This window comes from Quercus suber, unplaced genomic scaffold (assembly GCF_002906115.3).
Source record: "Quercus suber isolate HL8 unplaced genomic scaffold, Cork oak 2.0 scaffold_2, whole genome shotgun sequence".
Lineage (NCBI taxonomy): Eukaryota > Viridiplantae > Streptophyta > Magnoliopsida > Fagales > Fagaceae > Quercus > Quercus suber.
In genome coordinates this window covers 3184956-3211347 of record NW_027069469.1, presented here as the reverse complement: position 1 = coordinate 3211347, position 26392 = coordinate 3184956, and the positions used below count along the sequence as shown (strand labels likewise).

Below are 26392 nucleotides of genomic sequence, written 5' to 3'. Positions count from 1 at the left end.
AAAAAAGAGCACTTTGCAAAATATTTAGCCCTGAAGACTCTATGGACTAGGGAGTACTGATTTTTCAACACTTTTATTACCTAATCACATTCCTCCATGGAGGCTTTACAAAACACTATGCCATCATTCGCAAAAAGCAAGTGGGAAATTCGTGGAGCTCCTCTACTCACGGCAACCCCCTTCAAGTGGCCTTCCCTCTCTTCCTTCTTAGCATGGCAGACAACCCCTCGGCACATAGCAAGAAAAGATAAGGGGAAATAGGGTCCCCTTGTCTCAGCCCTCTAGTCGGGGTGATTTTTCCTTTTGCTTCACCATTGATTAAAATCGAATACTCCACAGTACCCACACACATCATAATGAGAGAGATCCACCTTTTATTAAAGCCCATCTTCCTCATCATAGCCTCCAAATACGCCCATTCAACCCTATCATAGGCTTTGCTCATATTGAGCTACACCGCCATAAGGGCTTCTTTCCCCTTCCTCCTTTGGTCTAGACTATACATCGTTTCAAGCACCACCAATACATTTTCCGAGATAAGCCTATCCGGTATGAAAGCACTTTGGGACTCATCAATAACCTTTGCCAATATACCTTTGAGCCTATTAGCAAGTACTTTAGAAATTAACTTGTAAGTAATATTGCATAGGCTAATGGGATGATACTCTGTAATTTTTTGGGGGATTTCACCTTAGGGATGAGGCAGATATATGTTTCATTAATTCCACAGGGCATCACACTAGAATTGAGCGTATCTAGAACACATGTTAACATTTCAGGGCCTACAATATCCCAATATTGTTGGCAAAAGATAGGGGACATACCGTTTGGCCCCGAGGCCTTTGTGGGGTGCATCTGTTTGAGAGCTCACCTTACCTCCTCAGCCTTGAACTCTACTAACAGCTTCACATTCATCTCTTGAGATACCCTTTGATTAATGATGCATAAACTTGCATCAAAATTAGATGGGTGATCTGACTTGAAGATCATCTCAAAGTATTCTAAGATGGTGCTTTCAATATCTTCCTGATTTTCCTGCCAAACTCCCTCTGCATTTAGTAAGCCACCTATTCTATTTCTCCGCCGTCTCCGGCTAGCTGTGGCGTGGAAGAACTTGGTATTGCGATCCTCCCATTTAATCCATGATGCTCTGGACTCTGATTCCATATAATCTCCTCTCTAGTCAGCGTTTCGTTAATATCTTTTTTTAGCTCATGAATTTCCTCTGCTTATTGTGCAAACTATTAAGAGCTTCAAGTTGTTGAAGTCTGTCCTGTTTTTGTTTGATGGACCGATTCACATTCCTGAAAACCTTCCAATTCCACCTCTGTAGACTCACTTGGCATCTCTTCAACCTGTCCATGATGTTGCACCCCGATCCTCTACGGTATGGGTCCCATACCTCTTCCCCCACATCCTTGCAACCATCCTCCCTCACCCACATTGCCTCTAAGAGAAAACGTTTCCTTACCGTTTATCTTGGTTGTCCATTCTTCATAATTAGTGTAAGTAAACAATGATCAGAGCTAGACATGGACCTGTGATACACTTTGGCATCTGGAAAGAGCTCCAACCAGCTTGAATTTGCTACCATTCGGTCTAGTCTGAGCAAAGTCCTTTGTTCCCCAAACTGCCCATTGCACCATGTAAAGTGTTGCCCAACAAAACCGAAGTCGACGAGGCCGCACCTACTCAGGCATTCCCTAAAACCCTCCATCTGTTTCATCTCCCTTTCCATCCACCCAAGTTTCTCATGTTGATGCATGATCTCGTTGAAATCGCTAAAGACAACCCATAACATTGTGCATTGATCTTTTAGAGCCTCTAGAAGCTGCCATGAGGTATGCCTCTTGCTCATGTCAAAATGTCCATAAAAACTTATGGCCCTCCATGGAGTTTGCATCGACCCATCTCGGATCACCACGTCGATGTGCAAATGTGAACAACTCTTAAAACTTACCTCGGTGTCTTCCCTTCAAATCAAAGTAAGACCTCTACTTCTTCCGTCACTTGAAACTATAATCCCTTGTGTGAAATTAATTTTGTGTTAGATCCCCTTTATTCTACTTGCGCCGGCATTTGTTTCCGATAGGAAAACCAGTAGCGGATCCTTCTCCTTCACCGCATTGGTGAGATTTTGAATTGCTGGGGAGGACCTGAGACCCCGACAGTTCTAAACAAGGATGCTCATAAGGCTCGGCAGGGCTGCTCTGCAGCCGCCGCAATACCGCCATCCCTGTGATCTACCTCTCTATTTTGTTCCTCGCACCCTAGGATTCCAACACTCTGTTTCTTGCTCTTTCTTCGTTTCAGGTCAGATATGAATGGGTCTAATTCTTCTAAGGGAGTTGGGCCCTCCCGTTTTTGGTTTTTTTGGCTTTCCTCTCCCTTGGGCATATTCGGTTTCACTTCTCTGGCCTTCCTTTTCTAGTGCCCACTCATTAGGCCCAGTTTGGAAGTGACCCAACCATTAGTTAGATTGTAACACATAGCCATCGGGCCCATATCAGATTCCTGACTTGTTGGGCTCTCCTCGCCATTTTTTAAAGTTGGCGCCAAAGTAAATTTAAAAACGGCCTCTTTATCTGGTGTGAGTGACTGCTCCCATTTCATGCGTGACGTCTGGTCTCCCTCGTTAGTGGGTAAGTTTGAGGTACTTGCACTCGTTTGGGCTTTCTTATCAACCTACTTTCCACTCCCCTCGTTGCCCTTTCCTTTTTCGTGCAAAACATTCCCAGGTTGATAGGATAGCTCATGGTTTGACTTCTCCAATGCTTAATGCTTTTGTTACATCTTCCTGAGTTGCCAACACTAAGACATAAGCCCTACTACTATCGCATGAAGTTCAAGGCTCTTAGTTGTTGTCGCTCTCTTTTCCGATTTGCCACAAATTGCTTCCTTCCTTTTCTTTAGACCATTGCCTATACTCTATTTTTCCCACTCCATTCCACCCATTCGACTTGGCTCACCTCTCAACTAGGCCCCATACTTCAGCTGTTCCTTATCATCCTGGTAGTTTGTATCCATTGGCTCAAAACAGTCCCTTATTGTGTGACTAAGTAAACCACACCTGTAGCAAAAATTGGGGAGTCTTTCATATTTGAATTGTATCCATCTACTTTCCCTGCCTTCTATGGTGACCTTCTTCCCACGCACAAGGTTTTTGGTGATATCAATTCTAACCCTAACCTGAAGGTATTTACCTCATTGGACACCTGTATCGGCAACGTCCACCTCCATCATAGATCCCAGTTTAGACCCAATTGCCCACGCTGTTTCTTTGGTTTTGCACTTCAAAAGCAGGTTAAAAGTCTGGACCCAAAACGGGGACCATTTCAGTTCCATCTCTCTCGGTGTTAACTCCCTCTCAAACTCTTGGATAAGCATGAGTTGTTTCTCATAGCTCCATGGTGACATATCCATCACTCTCTTCTTGTCTCTTTCGTCCCCAAACTCCACAAGGAACAGGTCGCCTTTAAGCTCACTTAAGTTAACCCCTTTACTCGGCTTCCGTAGCATTCTTAGATTTTTCCTTAGAGCTTCCACACTAATACTTCTGTGGGAAAGTATTTTTAGGACTGCACATAACCTTCCCCGTTCCCTAGCCGCTTTAGTACTGCTATATCCTAAAGCAATGCCCTCATCCTCCTCCTCTGTGAAGGACAGCTTCCTCTAGAGTTCTTCTAGTTCTTCTGCCATAGCCCACCACTTCAGTCACCCCTTCCTTCACGCCCCCATATTACCAATATCCCTACCTCCAACCCCTATGCTATTGAAGGAAAAAGGTAGGACCCTAGCACGACCTCACTCAGTGGAGGTCACACCACTTCTTGCAAGGAGCAAGAACCTCATTGCTTCTATGTGCCTTAAGAGCCCGAGAGCACCATATTTTCCCTTATTAAAGATTGGTTGATTTCACTTAGTGGCCTTTAGGTGTTTGATTGAATGGACGAGGTTCACTTGAATTGGTGAGTGATACTATAGATCTATCAAGAGTTGATAGGAGCGCCCGAAACTCATTGAAGATAAACTTTATTTAATCTTTTGGTCTCATCTCTAACTACAAACAAAAGCCCAATTAGGCGGGCCCAAAAATTAACCCAAATATTAGTTAGTAACAATTATTATTATTTTTTTTGAGAAAAGTTAGTAACAATTATTTAATAAACGTTATCACAGCAGTTTTCTAACGTATGTTAAAAATTTAGATGAGAATTGTTCTCTTCTATGCATTTTTTTTCACACAAGAAAAAAATTACAAAAGAGAAAGAAAATTCTTCAAGGTTGCCGTCCCAAAACAAGCCACCCAAAAAACTAAATTATTTCTTTCATATTGAAACCGTTCAGCAGCCAACTTCTCTTTAGCAAACCCACCGGACCCCCACCAACTTCTAGTGGCAGACCCACGGCCGGAAATACGCCAAGACCGTTGCCGTCTACTGCCAAAGGACAATCCCCATTACCGAAAAGACCTCAGATTTCTCAAGATTTGCTTCCTCAGATAATTTACTCCTTTTCTTTTCCCATTTCGTAAATTTTAATTGTGTTTTCTTCAACTTTAAAATCATTTTGTTGGGTTCACTTGGTTTGCCTTTGTAACTCACGTTGTCTTTACCTTCAATTGCTTTATTTTTGGGTTTGTACTAAATTATTACTCCTTTTCTTTTCCCATTTCGTAAATTTTAATTGTGTTTTCTTCAACTTTAAAATCATTTTGTTGGGTTCACTTGGTTTGCCTTTGTAACTCACGTTGTCTTTACCTTCAATTGCTTTATTTTTGGGTTTGTACTAAATTAGTACGAACAGACTAGAAACTAGAAAGAATATGGGATGAAATTAGGTTGTAGTTATGAAATTTATGGAAATTGGAAAAAAAGATAAAAACTAATGAATGAAAACGATAATGGCAAGAGACACAAAATAATGGGTTTGTATGCTGGGTGTGTTTAAGGGTTTGTCCACCGTAAAATTATTGAAACCCAGTTTATTTACGAAATGTTTGCAGTCTTGGCAGCGCTGTGATGGTGTTGGTGTATGGCCATGGCGGTGGCGGCTCTGCTATGGGAAGAGGCCAGCAGTCCGGTGGGTTTGACAAGAGAGGTTGGTTGCGAAGAGAATAATAAATTGGGTATTTTTAGGTGGTTTGGATATTTTTTCTGACACGTGTCTTGCATCCAGATAAAACAGGAGGAAATGGGAGAGATTTGAACGGGAGGGGAGCCTTTTGACAATTGGAGCCCACTCTCAAGGGTTACTGTGGAAATGTGATGAAGATCTGAAGAAAGGTAGGCGTTTCAACCCATCAATCTAAGATTCAAAGTTCATGGGTTATCTTGTATTGTGGAAATAGATCCTATTGTGTTCCTCTGTTTTAGTTTTGTATGTGATGCAAACCGGATGTTATCCAATAATTGGAAGTAGAGCCTACTCCTATTTCATACTTGAATAATATGTTATTTGAGTTTTAGATCTAAAGAAAAGTTGTTTCCGTGAAGTTTAATTTTCTGCATAAATATGATATTGAACATGATGTTTGATATGGATACATGTTGGGTTTTGTTAATCTTTTTGATAGATTGATAGTATAACATGTTTCTATTTGTTTTACTTAAGATTCAAGTTGTTTTCTTGAAGTTTAATTTTTTGCAGAAACTTTTCTACATAATTATGATTTTGATCGTTTTATTTGATATAGATACATGTTGAGTTTTGATGATCTATTTATTGATTGATAGTATAACATGTTTCTATATGTTTTGTATAAGAATCAAGCATAAAATATGTATGTTAGTTGTTGTTTCGTGAGCTTGATGATGAACATGTTCTTGATGTTGTTGATTCAAATTTGGTTTTGAAGAGCGTGCTTGATGATCTTTGATTTAGTAATTGATTGTTTTCAAAGGTCTTTTTGATGTAAGATCAATTATTGAATCATATTTTACAATGCCCATTTGAAATCTTGAAAGAAACCTTTTTCTTAAAGTGTTTAAGATCTTGATTTCTTACTTTTCTTGGTTGCCTTGATTTTATAATATTCACGTTGCCATGATGTGACTTAGTCACATCTCACCGATTCTAAACAATTAAACACAATTTGATGTGAAGGGTCAAATTTGTGATAAGATCACAACGATTCTAAGACAATGCACTTGTTTAAAATTTCTAGTGGGAGAGGGATGGGGTTGAATCTCACAGCCTCCATTGTTGGTTCATAGTGACGTGGGGTAAACATGTCATCTCAGCCTCGAGCCTTACGTTTCATGTAAAGGGTGTTTATTTCATGGTACTACAAGATTGAACTTCCTGGTTTATAGTGGTGTGGAAAAACACCTCTTGACCTCAAACCTTGGATGCTATCAATGTACTACAAGATTAAAGCTTGTAGTGGTTGATGAAATGTGGCTACACAGAGTCATGGAGTACACTAGACTAAGTTTGATAGTATCCTCTATATTGAGTTCTTGGTATTATTACTTAGAGGCTAAAGGAAGAGTGGCTAATTTTTTTTTTTTTTGGGTAAGAACATACCATGATAGCATTAATGATGAGAATAGTTCTTGCTTGCTCATAGTATTCACTCTAAGCTAAGGGATATTGATTGCGGGAATGGGTTGTTGTTGTACCTAATATGATATAGTTTATAGGTTCCATATTATATGGTCAAGATGCAAAATTATAATGTTCTTGTAATAATGTTCATAGTCTCAAACTAAAAGTTGTCATAAATTTTAGTACTCTAGCTACTACTCTTATTTAAATTATATTGACTAGGAAATAATTTTGGACATTGTGCTCAAAAGGGTTGAAGGACACAAATTTGTTTCTATTCAGCATTGTAATATATTTTTCCTATGTATGATGCATCTGTGGAGGATAGTTAATGATTTGATTGTACATTCGTTGAAATGCTAATATGTTTCATTAACTTTCTTTTCAATTGTGCTATAACATGATATGGAAGAGTAAGCACTAGTTTTATATTTTATTTTAAGTCTGAATGAGTTGTTTGGTTTGTATTATTGCGTTGTTGGGCAAGTCACGATATAAAGCCTATTGAATGCTAAGAAAGACATAGGAATTCTAGTTTTATGTCATTTTTTGAAAATGATCTAACCCTTGAATGAATTGGAGTACTAAGATGTAGATATTAATTGTTAATGTGGATATGATTCACTATTCCCTACTATAATCATTTGATCAATTTATATTTTTTCCAAAATAAATAAAATCATTTTTATATTGTCAAAACTGATGAGTGGATTCTATGCGATAGAAGACATTCCAAAAGTCGAGACTATGGTCAATATGGAGTAGGCTTCTACTTCTAAGCCTTAATCGAAAGGTAAGGGTGGTGAGAAGAAGAAGGATAATACCAAACTGCTAGACAAAGGGAAGTACTTAGGTACAGTAGGTAGGTGCTATTCTTTAGGTTCTCCTCTTAAAATTCTACCTTGTGGTTTTTGTCTCATAGTATGAAAGTGTATTTTTTAGTTAAATAGTCACATGACTGAATTTTAATAGGAAAATGTAAGGAATAGCACTTAAGATACTATACATAAGTTTTGTCCCTAAACAAATTAGTTGCCTTAGAAGTTGCCAACAATGAAATTAGACTGAAAATTAAGACTAAAAAGAAAATGTTTACATTGTGGTGAGGCTAAGCACAGTAATAAGAATTTTCCAAGATTGTGATCTAGAAGGAAACTTACATATTTTAGAGAAAGTTTTCATCCTCTAGTATTGTATGTTTTGGCACTTAAGTCTAGAAATTATTAATTCAAAAGGAATTCAAAAAATGGTGAAAGTTTGGAGAGTAATTTGATCAATATCTCCTTTATTGTAAATGAACATTATGCCAATGACTCGTTGAAGTCGGTGCATTCAAAGAGAAGTAGGAATCTTTTAGAAATGGTAAAGTACATGAAGATTTATTCTACTTATTTCTTCTAGGAGATAAGCCCTAGTCACTACCATACACTTTCTAAAGTTGGTTCCAAAAGTTTGTTCCCAAGACACTTGTTGAGTGGTGGATTGAGGGAAAGCCCAGCACATGATAGTTACACATTTCAGGATGTCAAGCATATATTTAGAAAGGTGGATCTAATATGGAAATGATTTTTTGGCCTGTAGCCTTGCTTAATTCTATCTAAATTCACTTAACCATTATATTTCATTTGGATGAAATATGGAAATGAACATCAAGAAAACTTTTCTTAATAAAAATCTTGAGGAAGACATCTTCATGATGTGGCCAAAATAATTTATATGAAATAACTAATTGCATATAGTATGCAAAATGCAAACGTCCATTTATAGACTAAAGCAAGCATCTAAATCATGGACTATTAGATTTGATCAGGCAATCAAGTTGATTGATTTTGATTAAAGTCTTGATAGGCCATTTGTGTGCAAGAGCTATCAAGATGGATGGAGTAATAAATTCATTAGTGTTGTATGTTGATGACATTATAATTATTGACAACAATGTAGAGATATTATCATCAACATAATATTTGTTGTCAAAATTAGTTTGATATGAAGTACTTGGGTAAGGCTAGTCACATTCTAAGGATCAAGCTCTAGCAAGATTCACAAATTAGGATGTTGGGACTATCCCAAACTACTTAAATATATTGGATTTTGACCAACTATAGCATGTGATACTTAAAGAAAAAATTGCTTCATTTAGTATATGGAGTTCCTCTATGAAGGATTGATATCTTCAAACATAAAAAGGAAGAGCATATGAAGACGATTCCTTATCTTCGTTAATAGGAAGTCTCAGGTATGCTATCTTATATACCAGGCTATATATCTATTATGCAGTGAGTATGGTAAGCAATAAAGCATATACTCTAGTATCTTAGGAAAACATGAGATTGTATGCTTGTCCGCCAAAGTGAGGAATTGATAGTCACTAGTTGCAACTCCGATTTCTAGTTTGAGTGTAATTCATGAAAAATCAAAAATCGATTCATGATACTATTCACGTTTTGACAACTATGCATGAGATACATAGTATGTGCTTTGGTCATGGGGATATGATTTTCATGTAGAAGATCAAAATCACAAGTTTTTTGCAAACTTAAAACCCTTGATAAAATTAGGCATTCCATTTGCAAGATTATAACATATTAACTAAGATAATTTATCTTAGTCATGGATGTAGAGACTTATAGTAGATTTGTTGGTATGTTTTAAGTTTTTAAGACACATAGAAAAGGACCAAGGTCAGATTGTTTTATTAACAATTGTCAACGAAATAATAAATCTCACAACCTCTATTTTCATGGACTTTCAATTCTGGGAGGGCGGTGAACCCGATCATTAAATGTAAGTTGCTTTGATGTATTAGGACTGAGATCTCAAATTAATTGTCAAAACTTCAATATGTAGGGCAATTTATATAGTGTTGAGAGAACACATATTCTCAAGACAGAATCATTAATCTTGATAAGAGACACGACACATCCCTTTAAAAAAAATTTGATAGGAATTGATTATTCAAAATGTTGCGCCCAACCATTTTAGTAAAAAATTACTAAATTTTATAATTAATGAATTTAAATGTCGTAAAATATAAGACTAACTGAAAGATTAAACTAGAGACTCATGGAATAAAATAATGATTTATGAAGTGACAATTATTTTATGACTTTGTATCACTATGGATGGTTTCATAGAGGGGTCAAATGGTAATATAATAAAATCTTGTAATATAATTTAATTAATAAAGTTTATAGTGCAATTATATTTTCTTAGTGGTGTTAAATATAATTAATAATAATTTTAAATTTGTCAAAAGTTGACAAGAGCCAATAACACATTGAAGCTAGAGTTTTATTACATCTTTTTGTCCCATCTCAAGTCATAAACTAAAGTCACAAACTAAAGCCTAATTGGACTGGCCCAAAAGCTAATTCAATTATTAGTTAGCAATGGTTATTTAATAAAGAAAAACTTACTATTGCAGTAGCAATTTTTCTAACGTACATTGAAAATTAAAATGAGATTTGTTCTCTTCTATTCATTCTTTGTCACACAAGATGTACAAAGGAAGAAGGGACATTCTTCTTCAAGGTTTTTGAGAATTAGAGTCCACTCTCTAAGGCTACTGTGGAATTGAGGTGAAGATCTAAAGCAAGGTATGTGTTTCAAACCATCAATCTAGGATTCAAAGTTCATGTATTATCTTGTATTGTAGAAGTCGATCCTCTTTTTTTTTGCTATTTTTGTTTTGTATGTGATGCAAACTGAATTTTATCCAACAATTGTGTGAAAAATATTAGCTAATTGACCATCAGAGGCATTGGGGTGGAGCTGTAAATTACCTTAAAGGAGATGATAATGAATGAAATGATAATCAAATTGAATATGTTTGTTGTACTTGTGAAACACATTATTGTGAGCAGAGGGGTGATAGAAAAGAGAAGAACAAACATATCTTGTAAGAGCCAATGCAAACAAAGGAGCTTATAAGTAGTACTCAACCTATATGTTTGGGATAGATGCGGAAGCGGGACACCACAAAACAACTCTCTATCATCAATATTAAGTCAAGTGTTAGGCGTTCTTGGTGTGTCACGTCTTGTTCTAAATACGACTAGCTGAGAGAAGAGACAAGAGGCATATTTTGCCTCTGTTATATAATACCCATGAGTGGTGTCTATTACACACACTCTAGTGTACACATAATACACACAAGTCACAATTTATAAGAAAATCATGTGACTTGTACGTAGTGTGTACACTAGAGTGCGTGCTCTAGCAATTATCCTAATACCCACTGTAGAAGGAAACCTCGAGAATAAAAAAGTAGCTGATGGAGTTGTGGTCTTTAATCTTAAATTGCTAAGAAACTTTTTGAGCTTTTGGATACCACGAATTTCATCTCCAATTATAATCATCTCATTAAAATACTCTAGCAATATGAAGTAATGCTTTAGTTTTAGAGTTTTAGTAGTATAACCTTTATTAGGAGCTTTATCTAAAAAATTATTTAGCATTTTTAAGGTCTGTTTGGGATCCGTTTATTTTGCTGAAACTGAAAACTTTTTGCTGAAAGTACTATAGATAAAAGTAAAAGTTAGCTAAATAGTAAAATAAGCTGAATAGTAAAATAAGTTGACTTTTTAAGCTAGAGCCAAACGCACACTTAGTATTTGGAAAATTATAATGAATAATGAACCTTTACTGGATGAAGCTCCATTAGGTTCTCCTAAGTGAGTGGAATGGAGAAATTTGGGAGCTAGTGTGTTGTTAGTGTTGTGAAATCAAGCAAATGTATGAAACTTTAGTTAAAAGATGATTGTTTGTATTATTTGTTGTTGGTTTAGGGGTGTAAACTTTGATATCTTATAACTTATAAAACTATATGTGATTGTTGAATATTAGCTATAATATACTATGTTAAATATGCTAGAATAGATGTGGAAGCGGAATCATAAAATAAAGAATAAAAAAATACGAAAGTTAAGTGGTACAGCTTGACAGTATACGTCCATGAAGGAAACCTTAAGGACTGTATCTTTATTATATGAGAGTGTAACACAATTCCTGTGTTACAATAAACACTAACATGAGTATATATATTGTGGGTTCCAGTTAACTCAACTAGTAAAGTCTCTAATGGTTGAATAAAAGTAGATATGGCAAAACAGATCAGAATTTTCTGAACCGACCTGACCTGCAACTCGAACCATTTTTTAAAACTTTTCTTTTTTTAGTAAAAAAATTAATAAAATTAAGGCAATATTGGTTTAATTGTTTGTTGTGAGCTTTAATGAAATAATTGAGACATTTACATAACTGCATGCAAATAATTAAAAGATGAATGGTTGAGTATTTTGTAATGAGTAAAGATTTTTAGATATTAAATAACAAAGTATATACCAAGATAATCTGGTTACAGTAGAGTTATAAATATAGATTTAAAATTGTAGACATGTGTGAGAAACATTCATAAGTGTAAAGATAGTGAAGCCAAAGTATCAAATTAGCATAAATTATGAATGTTTATACTTATTTTTTTACAATATATGTCCAAAATAAATGATTTTTCCAAATAAATTATGATATTTTCTAGAGTGTGTTTTTCTTAACAATGCTATGATATTCATAAAAGAATCCATGTATAAATAAGTAAATAATCAAATTTTAATGTATTCTCAAATTGAAATAGAGTGCCAACCATAATTGATAATAGATTTATAAAATTAATTTTCAAGATTTTAAATTTCTTATATATTTTTATTCTTTGTCAAATGAGTTATCTAATAAGTCATTTGTAATTTTTTTTTTTATATTTTGGAATGTTGATATTGTATACAAATAAAATGTGTATTTGTTTTACTTATCTTTGTGTTATTTTGTTTTAGGTAGCAATGTTAGGATTTGTATAATTTTAAAATTATTGAATAAGTATTAATAAGTTTAACTGAGTTCATTCTAGATATAAGTGGTGAATTTAAAGTAATGTATTTTACATCAAGTAATTTGTTGCATAACTTTTCGAATGACAAATACATGTTTTCTTTATAAAAAAAAAAAAAAAAATCATGTGAAAAATACGGGCCAACCCGACCCACCCGTTTGCCATGTCTAAGAGGTCTGGGGTTAAACTTCCGTCTATGCCATAGGTTGAAACTTTCTAAAATATATATATATATATATATACACACATATATAGTAAGTTAAACGCTAGAGTTAACAGACTTTTAGTACAAGTAGAAAACTTATCTTGCACATAAAGTAGGATTGGGTTTGAGCCTATGCTATTGGGTTATGCTTTTAGTGCAACAAATGATTAATTTGTGTCTACAATCAATGCTTGAGGCAAGTGTATCAACTCCTCATTTCAAGCATACGCTATCAAGATTACAAATGTAAGAAACTGGCAATGTAACATGGAATACTTACCATCTTCATTTAACAACTGCAATATGAGGTCGTTAGAAGGAAGTCTTTCCAATGCAGCAATCACGGCTTTTTTCGACAGACCAATAGACAAAATAAATCCGTCACTAGAAGTCCATCCATGGTATGGAGCAAAAACTTGCTCATAAGCTACAGAAAATATCTCAGCGAGTGATTTTCTCCTGTCACGTTGGAAGTCATTATATATGTTTAAATAAAAGCATCTATGAAAGAATAGTATGCATACAAATCCAATTGACTTATTATATGATAAAAATGTATTTTACTTCGTTATATGGATAAAATGGATTTGATATCTTTTGTCCTTTTAGGAGAAGTCGCGTTCAACTTTGAATATTAATATCATTTTATTAAGGAAAATTACATTTTACCATCTTAAACTATATCCCATATTATACTTTATACCCTAAACTTTTCGAATATGCATTTTATATTCTAAACTATGACCTTTATTATACTTTGCACTCCGACATTAAGTTTGCTGTTAACTTGGATAAAAATTCAAAGTTTAGGGTGACAAAATATAATTTATTTTTTGTTTTTAAAGCATTGAGAAGATGGGCAATTAAGATGGTGCTATATTTTTGTATTCAAGTTAACAGTAAACTTGATGTCGGGGTGTAAAGTGTAACAATGATCATAGTTTAGGGTATAAAACGTGCATTCGAAAAGTTTAGGGTACAAAGTGTAATCAAGAGCATTATTTAGGGTAGTAATATGTAATTTCCTCCATTTTATTATGTTGTATATAATTATATTCAACAAAGAGACAAGATACATAGAGAGTCCGTCTAATCCTTAGGAAATTTAAATCTAGAAATTTACCACTTTAAAATTTAAACATACAAAAGTTGAAATTCCTAGAGTTAACATTGTTCTTACAAATGTGTTTAAAAATTAAATTCATTCCATACTTTAAATAATTTACATTTCAAAAGCAATCTTTAATTAATCAATCTGCACCAGTCAAGCAATTTTGTAGGAGTCAATCATGGATAGGAGATTTGTGCAGAGAAGAAGTCTGCTAGAAAGAGTATCCAATTGGGATTAGAGACTAGCTATTATATAGGTCAATAGCTTGTGCTATGGGTAGATACTTCAAGATAGGGTAAGATTCCTTATATTTGTAAGCTCATTCTTTTATAGTGGATTCTTAAGTAGTGTTGACCTATATAAAATCACCAGTTAGGGTTTTCTTGTGAAGGTTTTCCTCATTATAACCATATTGTCATGTCAAATTTATTTTCTGTTGTACTTAACTCTAAATTGGCGATTCGGTTGTGCCTTAATTGAATCTTGCATGTAAGTAGACTAAATAATTAACTTATGTAATTGATTAATTTAACCGAGGTTAAATTTTAATCTAACAAATAGTATCAAAGTGGGCACACTCTTATTAGGTTTAATCTTTACTGTGTGATCCATGACCCTTGTTCATCATGGGTTATGGACAATCTGGACAATTACTTTTGAATCTCTGATTCCACCATATTTTGATGGAACTAATTATGCTTATTGGAAAGTTCACATTAAAGCCTTTTTGAAATCTTTGAAAGAAAAATTTTGGTTGTCTATAGATCTAGATCTAAGATGGAAAAATTCTAAGGAAGAATAGGCTAAATGGGATGATGAGAAGAACAAAGTAGCCAACTGCAATGGTAGAGCCCTAAGTGCGATTTTCAGTGGCATTTCCCTTGAGGAATGTAAGAAAATCTCTACCTCAATTGTGGCCAAGAAAGTATGGACCAATTTAGAGACCACTTATGAGGGAACCAAGGTCGTGAATGCCTCTAAACTGTAGATGCTCACAACTAGTTTTGAGGGAATTAGGATGGGTGAGGATGAGAATTCTGATGAGTTCTTTGCTAACTCAAGGATATAATAAACTCTGCCTACAACTTAAGAGGAACCATATAAGAACCTAAGATTTTTAGAAAAATCCTTAGGTTTCTCCCTAAGCAGTTTCATGCTAAGACTACAGTTATAGAGGAAGCTAAGGACATATATAAAATTCTTGTTTCTGAAATTGTAGGAAACCTTCAAACTTATGAGATGGGACTAGGTAAGCCAGGTAAGAACAAGACTATGGCCCTTGAGATCATAGATGAGGAATATGATTTTTTTGATGATGAGCTATCAAGAGCAAAGGGTCTTTTCACTAGACAGCTTAAGAAGTTTCTGAAAAATGCCAAAGTTAAGGGTAAGGATAGAGCCCCTAAAAAGTCGAACTCCAATAATGACACCAATGATTGACCTTAGAAGGAGTATAAGGAAGTTGATCAGTCCTCAAGTCAACCCGTAGGACAAAAGTGCTTTGGATGTCAAGGTTATGGTCATATGAAACAAGAGTGTCCTACTTACCTCAAGTCTACAGGGAAGAGTAAAGCCTTAGCTGCCACCTTAAGTTTCATCTAACTAGAGAGTGATTATGATAGTGATCAAGAGGCAAAATATATGGCTTTTATTGCTATTGTTAAGAGGAAGAAGAGAAGGTTGAGGTTGAAATGGAGGTTCAGGGTGAATCCAATAAGGAGAATCTATTTGAGAAGCCTGATGATCAGGATGATATTCAGGTTGCCTAAGAAATTATTAGAACAAGAATTCTTTGAAATATGAAAAACTTTATTGTCTAGCCTTGAAGAAGATTAGTGAGGTTGATCTTAAGACGGAGAATTTGTCAACCAAGATAGATGAGGGTAATCAAGCCATAGGAACCTTTAGATTTGAGAACACCACCTTTGTGAAAAATGTGAAGACTCTAGACATTGAACTTAGTAAAGCCCATTCCCAATTAGAAAGAATGTCTAGTTCTAAGTTTGATGAGATGTTAAGTGTTCAGAAATACAGTTTTGATAAAGCTAGTTTAGGATATGATGGATCTAACTCTTCTATTCCTATTACATCTAAGCTAAATGGCCCTCGTGTTGGCTTAGTACCGCAATCTGAGAAGTCTAAACTTGAAGGTGAAAAACCTAAGGTCAATAAAGGCAAATTTGTTCTTGGAAGTCCTCACAAGAAAAATCATTGTTCTACTCCCAAGAGAAACTCTTAGTCGAAGAGATCTCACTTTGCCACCACTATGTTGCAGTTGGACACACCTATCCAAATTGCTTCAAATGGCTTGCTAGCTAAAAGAAGAATGGTGTGCCGAATAATAGAGGTTAAAATAAGACACAAGACTTGGTGCATTTGCTTGGTGAGCTGATTAAGGCGTAGATCCTTTTAACTCAATTTTGAGGGAATTTGAATCCTCCTAGACTTTTTCTAACTCAATCTCAGAAGAAGAAGACCTCTTCCATTACATAGTCTACTCCTAAGACTGAGTTGGTGGAGAAGATTGCTACTGCTTAACCCTTCGATGCTTGTCCGTGGTTCAATTCTTCCTATCTTTTCTTGGACCTCATCCGTGCATGTCTTCTTATTATGGGTTTTTGTGCATTCTTTCAAGAAATACATGTTTTTATGTACATTTGGTTAGCCAATGAACATTGATTCATGTTTGTGTTGTTTCTTTATATGACCATAGACTAGGAGACTGACATGAATACTCTAAATCTGTGTCACTCATTTTAATGAGAAGGAATAGAAAATTTTAAGAGAAAGACATAAATAGTCATCTCACTAGGAAAATTTGTAAATCTAAATAAACACTTGTGTGCAAATGATAAAAGTCAAGCTAAGTAAAAGGTGAAGCATTTCATAGCAAGAAAATGGTGTATATTGCAATAAAACATAATAATGGATTGTTTCTTTTCTATGTTCTTTATGCTCATGTAGTTAAATATGATTGTGCTTTGAGCTAGATAGCATTGAATACTACATATGCACTAGTTAAAATTTCAAATAGTTTAGGAGATGTGAGAATTATAGGATATACCTCAAAGGTGATAATTTCCATCAAACTGTTATAACTAAGATGTAAGTGTGTATGTCTCTCTCACTAGTTCACTTCACCTCTTTTATGACATATACTCACTTGCAAATGTTTTCAAATATCCATACATAGTCTTTGCTAATTTTGTTACGTGACTAAGTCAATGTGGTTGGCCGTGTAAAGTGATGCATGTGCTTGTAAAGCATGCTAAACAGTTTGGGCTTGATTTCACGATAACATTGAATAGATGGTTTAGTTGTATATGCTTGATTTGTGTTTGGAAGAAATTGCTTAGAGTCAATGTTGTTTCCATGATGTTTGAAATGAGTTGGAGTCTTTAATTGAGTTCATCATGCATATTTTAAACTCTATTTGTTGAGGTTAGTTTTGTGGTATTGAGTATAGAAGTGTTGCATGTGTGTCATATTGACTATTGCATAAAACTACATGCCTTGATACCTCCTCAATACCTCTGCAACCTATTTAGCCCTCCTCGATACCTATTCAACTCCATATCGATCCATTGAGCAGATTTAGGCCCCTTATTATTTCTATGATATGTTCTCAATACCTTCTTTGATCAATTGAGCTATCTTGATACTTGTTCAATTCATCGAGCCATTATACCCCATCTACTGTGTCTTCAATACCTGGTTGATACCTGTCTCAATCTATCGAGAACTGTCTCTCAATACCTCTTCGCATTATCGAGCTGCTGGTATTATAAATACCTAAGGCACTTCACCATTCATTTTAAACTCTCTTTAGATTTTCTGTGACACCTTTTGACCCACCAATTCAAGCTTCTCTCTCTCTCTCTCTCTCTCAAATTTGTGGTAATCCCTCTCTAATTATGCATTTATGTCGTGCATTGCATTTTAGATCTAGGGTTTGAAGTTTCATGGATTTTTGAAATTGGGTGGTTTATGTTCAAATTTCTGTAGGGAGAGGGGGTTGTCTCTTTTGGTTAGATTGTTCGGGCATTTTGAACGTTGGTTTGTATGAGGTGCATTTCTAGGTTTGTGTGCATGATTATGTCTTGCATGCTGTAGTGTTGGTTTGGATTGGATTATGATTTTTGAGTTTGGGACACATAATCTAACATGAGCATGCATCATTCAAGCTTTTAATCATTTCATGTTCTTATTATGTTTCTTTTCTTGGTTCTTTTTTCTCTTGAAAAGTATCTATTCCTATAGGTCCCAAGAAAGACACTCCTCGCCGTAATCCTATCTCTTGTTCCTCCAATGCCACCTCTTCTGAGCCTATAGAGCGTAGGTTCCCTAATTTTAACTACCACCAAGGCTTCAATAAGAAATGTTTTAAATGCCAACCTCACAATGAGTGTCAGATACTCTTGGGTGATCTCACTTGCACTTGTGTGTACCTGAGACTTTCTGCTCTCGTGGTTGAGAATCTCAGTGTGCCCCCATCATTTGCCCCACTTTTCTTGTTCATGAGTTTTACTCTAACATCTCCACAATGGATACTTATGTTCCTATGTTTAACACTCGTGTTAGAGGCATTAGGATCTCTATGACACCAAACTTCTTCCATGAGTTGTTTCATGCTCCTAAGGTTGAGAACCTTGACTATCCTTCTTAATTAGACAACATGACTATCCTTCTTAATTAGACGACATTGGTCCACCTTGTGATGATCTTGGTACATAGTTTTGAGGCTGTATTACCTTTGTGGTATTCTAAATGACATAATTACACAAAATATTTTTAGGAATCCTCGTTTTCTTAACATGATCATGACTTGTGTTCTGACTCCGGTGACTTATTATAACACCATCATTGACACTCGTACTCATTTTCTATTTAGTATTCTTTTCTGGGGTGGGGGGAGGTGTCTATGGAGACCCAAAAAACACAAAGACCTCTAAAGTGAGGTGAGGGGAGGGAGAACCACATCCTAACTAGGCCCCACATTGCCTAAGTAGGGGGAGGTCCTAAGTCTTATATGGAGGGCGTTGAACTCTAATTGGTAAGAGGCCTTTTAAAACCTTTAGAAAGAGGGTTTGTGTCACCCCCAAAGAGGATGATATCTTGCCAATGAAGAGTTCTGGCATGATAAGTTGGTATCAGAGTGGATCCCTATACAACGGAATGGTGGGTAGGTCTCACACGGGGACATGTGGCACTTTAAGGGGGTAGATTATGGAGACCCAAAAGGCCAAAAGACCTCTTAAGTGGGGTGTGGTGAGGGAAAATCAAATCTTAACTAAGTCCCACATTGCCTAAGTATGGGGAGGTCCTAATACTTATATCGAAGGCCTTGGACTCTAATTGGTAAGAGGCCTTTTAAAACCTTAAGAGAGGTTTTATGTAACTCCCAAAGAAAACAATATCTCGCCAATGAAAAGTTAGACCTTATAAGAAGGAATGGTGGGCATGTTCCACACGGGGAAGCGTGGCCCTTCGAGGGGGGTAGATTATGGAGACCTAAAAGGCCAAAAGACCTTTTAAGTGAAGCAAGTTTAGGGAGAATCCAATCTTGATTAAGTCTCACATTTCCTAAGTAGAGTAAGGTCTAAAGCCTTATATGAAGGGCCCTGAACTCTAATTGGTAAAAGGCCTTTTAAAACCTTGTGGGAAAGACTTATTGTCACTCCCAAAGAGGAAAATATCTTGCCAAAGAATTGGGGCGTGACAAAATGGTATTAGTGCCAACCCTTACATGACGGGATGGTGGGTAGGTCCCATAAGGGGACATATGTCCTTTAAGGGGGGTAAATTGTGGAGACCCAAAAGAAAAAAAAAAAAAAAAAAAAAATTTAAGTGTGGTAAAGTGAGGGATAACCAAATCTTGACTATGTCTCACATGCCAAAGTAGGGGTAGATCAAAAACCTTATATGGAGATCCTTGAACTCTAATTAGTGAGCGGTATTTTAAAACCTTAAGGGAGAGGCTTTGTATCACTCCCAAAGATAACAATATCTTGCTAGAGAAGAGTTGAAGTGGTATCAGACAGGACCCTTATACAACGGAATGATGGGTAGATCCTACCCAGGAACGTGTGGCCCTTAAAAGGGGTAGATTGTGGAGACCCAAAATACTAAAAGACCTTTTAAGTGGGGTGGGATGAGGGAGAAGTGAATCTTGACCAAGTCCCACATTGCCTAAATAAGGTGAGGTCCTAAGCCTTATATGGAAGGCCTTGCACACTAATTGGTAAGAGACTTCTTAAAACTTTAAGGAAGACGCTGTATGTTACTCCTAAAGAAAATGATATCTTGCCAATGAAGAGTTGATAAGTAACAAAATGGTATTAGAGTGGATCCTACAAGACAGAGTGGTGGGTAGGTTCCACATAGGGATGTGTGGCCCTTAGAGGGGAAGATTGTGTGGCATCTTCGCATTGGGCATCTCAATTTCAGTGGGCTTAAACTATTATCCACATCAAGCATGGTGCATGGATTGCCTAGTATTGAAAAGCCAAAATATGTATGTGAGATATGCACTCTTGGCAAGCAACAAAGAAGTCCTTTTCTAAGTGGGAGATCATGGAGAGCACCTAACCCATTAGAGTTGGTGCACACGGATATTTGCAGTCCATTTGATCCAATTTCTGTTGGAGGTAATAAATATTTCATCTCCTTTATTGATGATTTTAGTAGAAAATTATGGGTTTATCTTATCAAAGAAAAATCTGCAGCTTTCACTATATTCAAAAGTTTCAAGGCACATGTTGAAGTGGAAAGTGGTTGTAAGATCAAAATACTTAGATTTGACAAAGGTGCTAAGTACATCTCAAATGAATTTTGAGATTATTGCAGGAAAAATGGCATCAAGCAACAGTTTACAACTGCATATACACCACAGCAAAATGGCATTGCAAAGAGGAAAAATCGAACGATCCTTGATATGACAAGGACCATGCTTAAAGAAAAATGTTTGCCAAAGAATTTCTGGGTAGAAGCAGTGGCATGTACAACCTATTTACTCACTCGATGCCCTTCGAAAAGTGTCGAGAATATGACAACAAAACCAAGTGTGTCACACTTAAGAATTTTTAGGTTTATTGCATATGCTCAAGTGCCTGAGACTAAGAGAAAGAAGTTGGATGATCGTGGGGAGAAGTGCATCTTCATTGGGTATAGTGAGGAGTCGAAAGCTTACAAACTCTACAATCCACTTACCAACAAAGTAGTGGTGAGTAGAGATGTCATTTTCAATGAAGAAGAGTCATGGGGATGGAATGATGACATCATAAGTAAAGAGAAGCCACTTGAGTTAGAAAGGCAAGAAGAAGATGTGAATTATGAAGCTTCAGAGAGACCTTCCTCAACACCCCACCACTATGCATTATCAACAGGCACTTCATTAATCCGAAGCCTAGGTAGCATTTCTCCATCTCCAATACCAATCAAAATAAGAGGCCTAGAAGATATCTATGCACAAACTGAAGAGACAAATCTCTTTTTTTTTGTATGTGGACCGTGAGCCTTTTACTTCTAAAGAAGTTGTGAAAGAGAATTGTTGGAGGAATGCCATGCAAGAAGAAATTTATGCCATTAAGAAAAACAACACATGGGAATTGACTACACTTCCTCCAAGTCAAAGAACCATTGGTGTGAAATGGGTGTATAAGATTAAGCACACAGTTGATGGGATAATTGAGAGCTATAAGGCGAGACTTGTAGCTAAAGGTTACAAGCAAAAGTATGAGGTAGATTATGAAGAAGTCTTTGCTCCAGTAGCAAGAATTGACACGGTGAGGATGTTGATTTCTCTTGTAGCACATCATAGTTGGAAAATATACCAACTAGATGTCAAATCGGCATTCTTAAATGGCATACTTGAGGAAGAGGTGTCTGTAGAGCAGCCTGAAGGTTTTGTGGTTGAAGGAGAAGAAGACAAGGTGTATGTTTGAAGAAAGCTTTATATGGGCTAAAGCAAGCTCCTTGAGCTTGGAATTCTCGTATTGACAGCTATTTTCAAGGAAGTGGTTTTGTCAAGTATCCTTATAAGCATGCAGTCTACATCAAGAGGAATACCCATGGTGAAATTCTTATGGCTTGCCTTTATATTGATGATTTGTTATTTACAAGAAACAGTCAGCAAATGTTCCATGAGTTTAAACAAGCTATGTTTAAGGAGTTCGAGATGACCGACTCTGGACTTATGTCATTTTTCCTTCGGATTGAGGTACGACAGCAACCAGATGGCATTTTCATATGTCAGAAAAAATATGCAAAGGAATTGCTTGACAAATTTAATATGAAAAATTGCAATGCTGTCAATACACCTGTTGCAATGGATCTAAAATTGACGAGAAGGAAAAGGGAAAATTATAGATCCAATTCTATTTTGGAGTTTGATTGGAAGTTTAAGGTACCTCTCAATCACAAGGCCAGACATTGTTTATGGAGTTGGTCTTTTGAGCAAATATATGGAGAAACCAAAGGAATCTAACTGGCTTGCAGCAAAGAGAATCCTAAAATATATAAAAAGTACCATGGATTTTGGTCTTTTAAATTCATATAATAATGATGCCACATTATATGAATATTCAGATAATGATTGGGGAGGTGATCAAGATGAAAGGAAAAGTACTACTGGATATGTTTTCAATCTTGGATCAACAACTTTCATTTGGACATAATCTTGGATCAACAACTTTCACTTGGATGTCCAAAAAGCAAAGTATTGTAGCCTTGTCAACATGTGAAGTTGAATATGTGGCAACATCCTCTTCTGTTTGTGAAGCAATATGGTTGAAGAATTTATTAGAACAATTTGATCATCCACAAGAAGAATCCATAATTATTTATGTGGATAACAAGTCTGCCATAGAACTTTCTAAAAATCCAGTTCAACATGGAAGGAGCAAACATATTGACATGAAGTATCATTTTTTGAGAGATTATGTGAAATAGAAAGTTGTGAAGCTCCAGTATTGCAATACAGAAGAGCAAGTAGCAGACATTATTACCAAAGCCTTACCCGTTGATAGATTCAGAAGATTGAGGACAATGCTTGGTGTGGAGATGCTTTTGGTTTAAGGGGGAGTGTTGGAAGTGGTAAACCAAAAGTTGCCTCTTGATATTTCATAACAGTTTGTGTCTTTTGTTTTTCCATAACTATTTGTGTCTTTTGTTTTTCCATAATTGTTTGTGTATTGTCATTCCATAACGTTTGTGTCTTCGAGTCTTCCACATTTTAGAATTTTTTGTTATGAAACAAAGAGTCATGGCAATAATGACAGCTCTTGTAACTTCATCCTATAAAAGGGGATAGATGTATGATGTGAAAGTGTGTGAGAGAAAAAGTTGTAGTGAGCTCTCAAGGCAGTAGCCTAATCTTATTGTTTGTGAGTTTTGAAGTAATCTAATAAAATTTTCATTCCTCTCTTTCTTGTGAGTACTTTGCTAAATTTTAAGTCAAGGCTTTATAAATCCAATATCACATTGCCTAAGTAGGGGGAGGTCCTAAGCCTTATATGGAGGGCCTTTTTAAAGGCTTGAGGGAGAGGTTGTGTCACTCCAAAAGAGGACAATATCTTGCAAATGAAGAGTTGGGGCATGATAGGGTCACTCCATTGAATTTTCGTCACATGGTCCTCTCATTCATCGAGAACTTCAAAGATCCAATTCATCGAGAAAATTTGATCTTTCCTTCTGCCATCGTTCATGTTCTTCTACACCACCATGTTGCATTTCCTCACAATCCTTATTTCATTCCTCATGGTGCCCTTGGGAAGGATACTATCTCCAGGAGTTCTGCACAATTGTCTGCTTCTAGGACCAACCGCTAACGGTCCTTTGGTGCTCCCTTCACTTAGATGAATATGAGGAGGATGATGTCATCCATACCGCTAAGGATGCCACCTATGTTGGTCATCCATCTTCTTAGGCTCTAGCTTCCGTTTCCGACGTTTAGGTGACACCAACTACTATTTTGGATGAGATACGTCTCATGCGAGGTGACATTTGTCAGGTTATGGATCTATAGACTGCACATGAGCAGAGGTTGGTTACATTCACGGAGGATATGTACCAACAGGACACTTGTGTTGTTGCATTGCCAACTGGTAGATTCGTTCTCGTGAGTACCTTTCTTCCTCTCCTGAGCCTATTGTAAATGAGGCTAATGATGATGAGGATGCTGGAGATGACTTCTCTGTTGATGACAAGCCTGTTGCTTCTGGTTCTGACGGTGATTGGTTGTGTTTTTTGTCCATCGTGACAAAAAGAGGGAGTAGTTAGGCTACTTATTAGGAGAGTTTAGAAAGTATGAGCATGAAGTGTTTATCTTTTTGTAGTGAAAGGGAGATGTACTTCTGGTTTTTATGACTGGTAACACCACAATGGTGTTTGATACATTTACCGTGATACACTTACGTTTTATTAATATATATTGATATTGTGTATTGGCTATCCACATGCTTGGTCTTAACTGATTACTATATCGTGCAGGTGTTGATTTACTTTGAGCATTATTTATTGTTTTTACTTTGTCTTATTTTCCACATGCTGCCTTGATGTGTATTGTTTAGTGCATTTCAATGAAAGACAAGATTGTAAGCCAGATCAGGACTAGATCTCCGTTCCTACAAAGTTCCTCCAGATTTAAAGTTTTTAGATTAGGCTATTTTTTATGTAACTTGAGTAAAATGTATTCTAGGACATTAATGTACTTTTGGGTTTTGTTACAAATTACCGAATGGGGAGATTGTTAGGGTCATATTTTTATGTGTTGGCATATCTGAGTCACTGTTTATGTATTTGAGTCTCTGTTTAAGTGTGTCTGTTTGTATTCAAGTGGTATAAATGAAGACACAAAAAACTACTTAAGAAACTACAAGAAAATCAGCTAATGTAACAGGTCCTTTGATCCCTATCAATTTATCGAGATTTATTAAACTCGATACCTAACTCAATACCTATTAATCTATAAAGTTACGGGATTTCAAAACAGTTTTATCTGTTCCAACCTATGATGACTTGACCCATCTTAGGATTTGTGCGCTAGGATTCTCAAATGTATATATAAAAGCAATATTTTTCAGTTATGATCATAACTTCAAAGAGACATGCTACTGTGAAACCGCTACAACATCTGTGTGACTAGAGTTTTGTACCTAGCTACTACCAATTCCTTGAAGTGTGTTGTTGTGAAGGACTTTACACTAATCTGCATCAATCAAGTATTGTGGTAGGAGTCAGTTATGGATAGGAGATTCGTGTAATAAAGAAGTCTACTAGCTAGAAAGAGTAGTCCAATTGGGATCAGATCTAAGCTGTTATATAGATCAGTAGGTTTTATCGTGTGTCGGTACTTCAAGATATGGTAAGATATCTTGTACGTGTAACCTCAATCTTTTATAGTGGATTATTCAGGAGTGGTAACCTACATAATCACTTGTTAGAGTTTTTCTTATCGTAACGACATTGATGTGTCAAATTTATCTTTCATTGCGCTTAACTCTAGATTAGTGATTTGGTGGTTTTAATTGAATCTTGCATGTAACTGGACTAATTAATCAACTTGGGTAATTGATTACCCAACAATGCAAACTAGTTAAATTAAAAACAAAGGTTTTTTCCCATATAAAAATAAAATAAAAGAGCGTGTAAAAAAAAAAAAATATTTTTTTTATTATATATATATATATATAAACTTCGTCCATGGTTTGACGTACCAGCCATGCTCAAGAAGTCGCTCCATCGCTTCCCTCACCAAGTTGATTACTCGCTTTAATCGTACCAGGTTTCTGCAATGACTACTGTTATCCTTCGCAAAACCATTTTTAATTTCAGTCTCCACTAAAGTCTTTATTGTGTCGTATTTCTTTGAGGTTTCCACAAGATTATCCACCTTTGATTATAGGTAGACAGTGAGCAAACTTACAGTAGTGCGTAAAAGAAAAATAATGAAGATAAAAGGAATACAGACCAAGAAACATTGTTGAAGTAGATATTTTATTCTATGGTTCACACCTTTGATTGGAGCTCCAGGTCCGTAAACTTAATAGCGATGCCAAGGTAGGAAAGGGAAGTATAATTGAGACGGCAAAGCTGAACCACATCACTGACCTTGATGTGTGGATTTGCCGAGTTTACAGTATCTGCAAGCGCCTGAATTGAATCTGACATCTTCCTCAAGGGATTGTCTCGTGCCACCATCGCAAGAGAGCCTATATCACCGTTCACACAGAAGGTTTACCAACAATAGCAGCGTGTAGAGAACTATGAATAGCACAACGTCTTTTGGGGTCTCATATGCTTTAACGTTTAACTGCTCAAAAAACATTTTGAAAACACTTACCAAACAAGCTGGGCTTTCACACGTTTGAATTTTTCTTATCTTGGTCAAAAATATTGAAATACACCCAACCCCACGCTTCGGCTTTGTCTTGTTAAGCTCTCTTTTTTTTTTTTTTTTTGGATATTTTTTTAAAAATTTTTTTATCAAAAGGAAATCCAATGTCTTACCAATTGCAATTTACAACACTTTTTCCCCTTATAAAAAGTACTCAAAAGTTTATTTTTGGTGTAGTTTACAGTTTTGGAAGTCCTCATCGTTTAAATGATCATGATTTTGGTATTTGATGCCCATTTAACCAACCCC

The 26392-nt window shown here is 35.9% G+C and overlaps 2 long non-coding RNA genes across 7 annotated transcripts in view; one reads left to right on the top strand and one right to left on the bottom strand.

The window, feature by feature from the left end:
- LOC136062749 (uncharacterized) overlaps positions 1–24738 on the top strand; it is a 29734-nt gene extending 4996 nt beyond the window's left edge. Inside the window, exons 1-5 of one of the 6 annotated variants that reach the window (XR_010624494.1) lie at positions 4658–5100; positions 5179–5285; positions 8690–8785; positions 10047–10145; positions 24238–24738. This is a non-coding gene — a long non-coding RNA (uncharacterized LOC136062749). Of the gene's footprint in view, positions 1–4657; positions 5101–5178; positions 5286–8689; positions 8786–10046; positions 10146–23241 lie in introns of those variants that run through there. The other 5 variants (XR_010624485.1, XR_010624490.1, XR_010624477.1 and 2 more) reach the window with 5 other exon arrangements.
- Positions 24739–25462: 724 nt separating this feature from the next.
- LOC136064591 (uncharacterized) lies at positions 25463–26188 on the bottom strand. The gene is made up of 2 exons (XR_010626221.1): positions 25762–26188; positions 25463–25639 (listed from the first exon to the last, which is right to left on the bottom strand). It is a non-coding gene; the product is annotated as an uncharacterized LOC136064591 (long non-coding RNA).
- Positions 26189–26392: the final 204 nt, after the last annotated feature.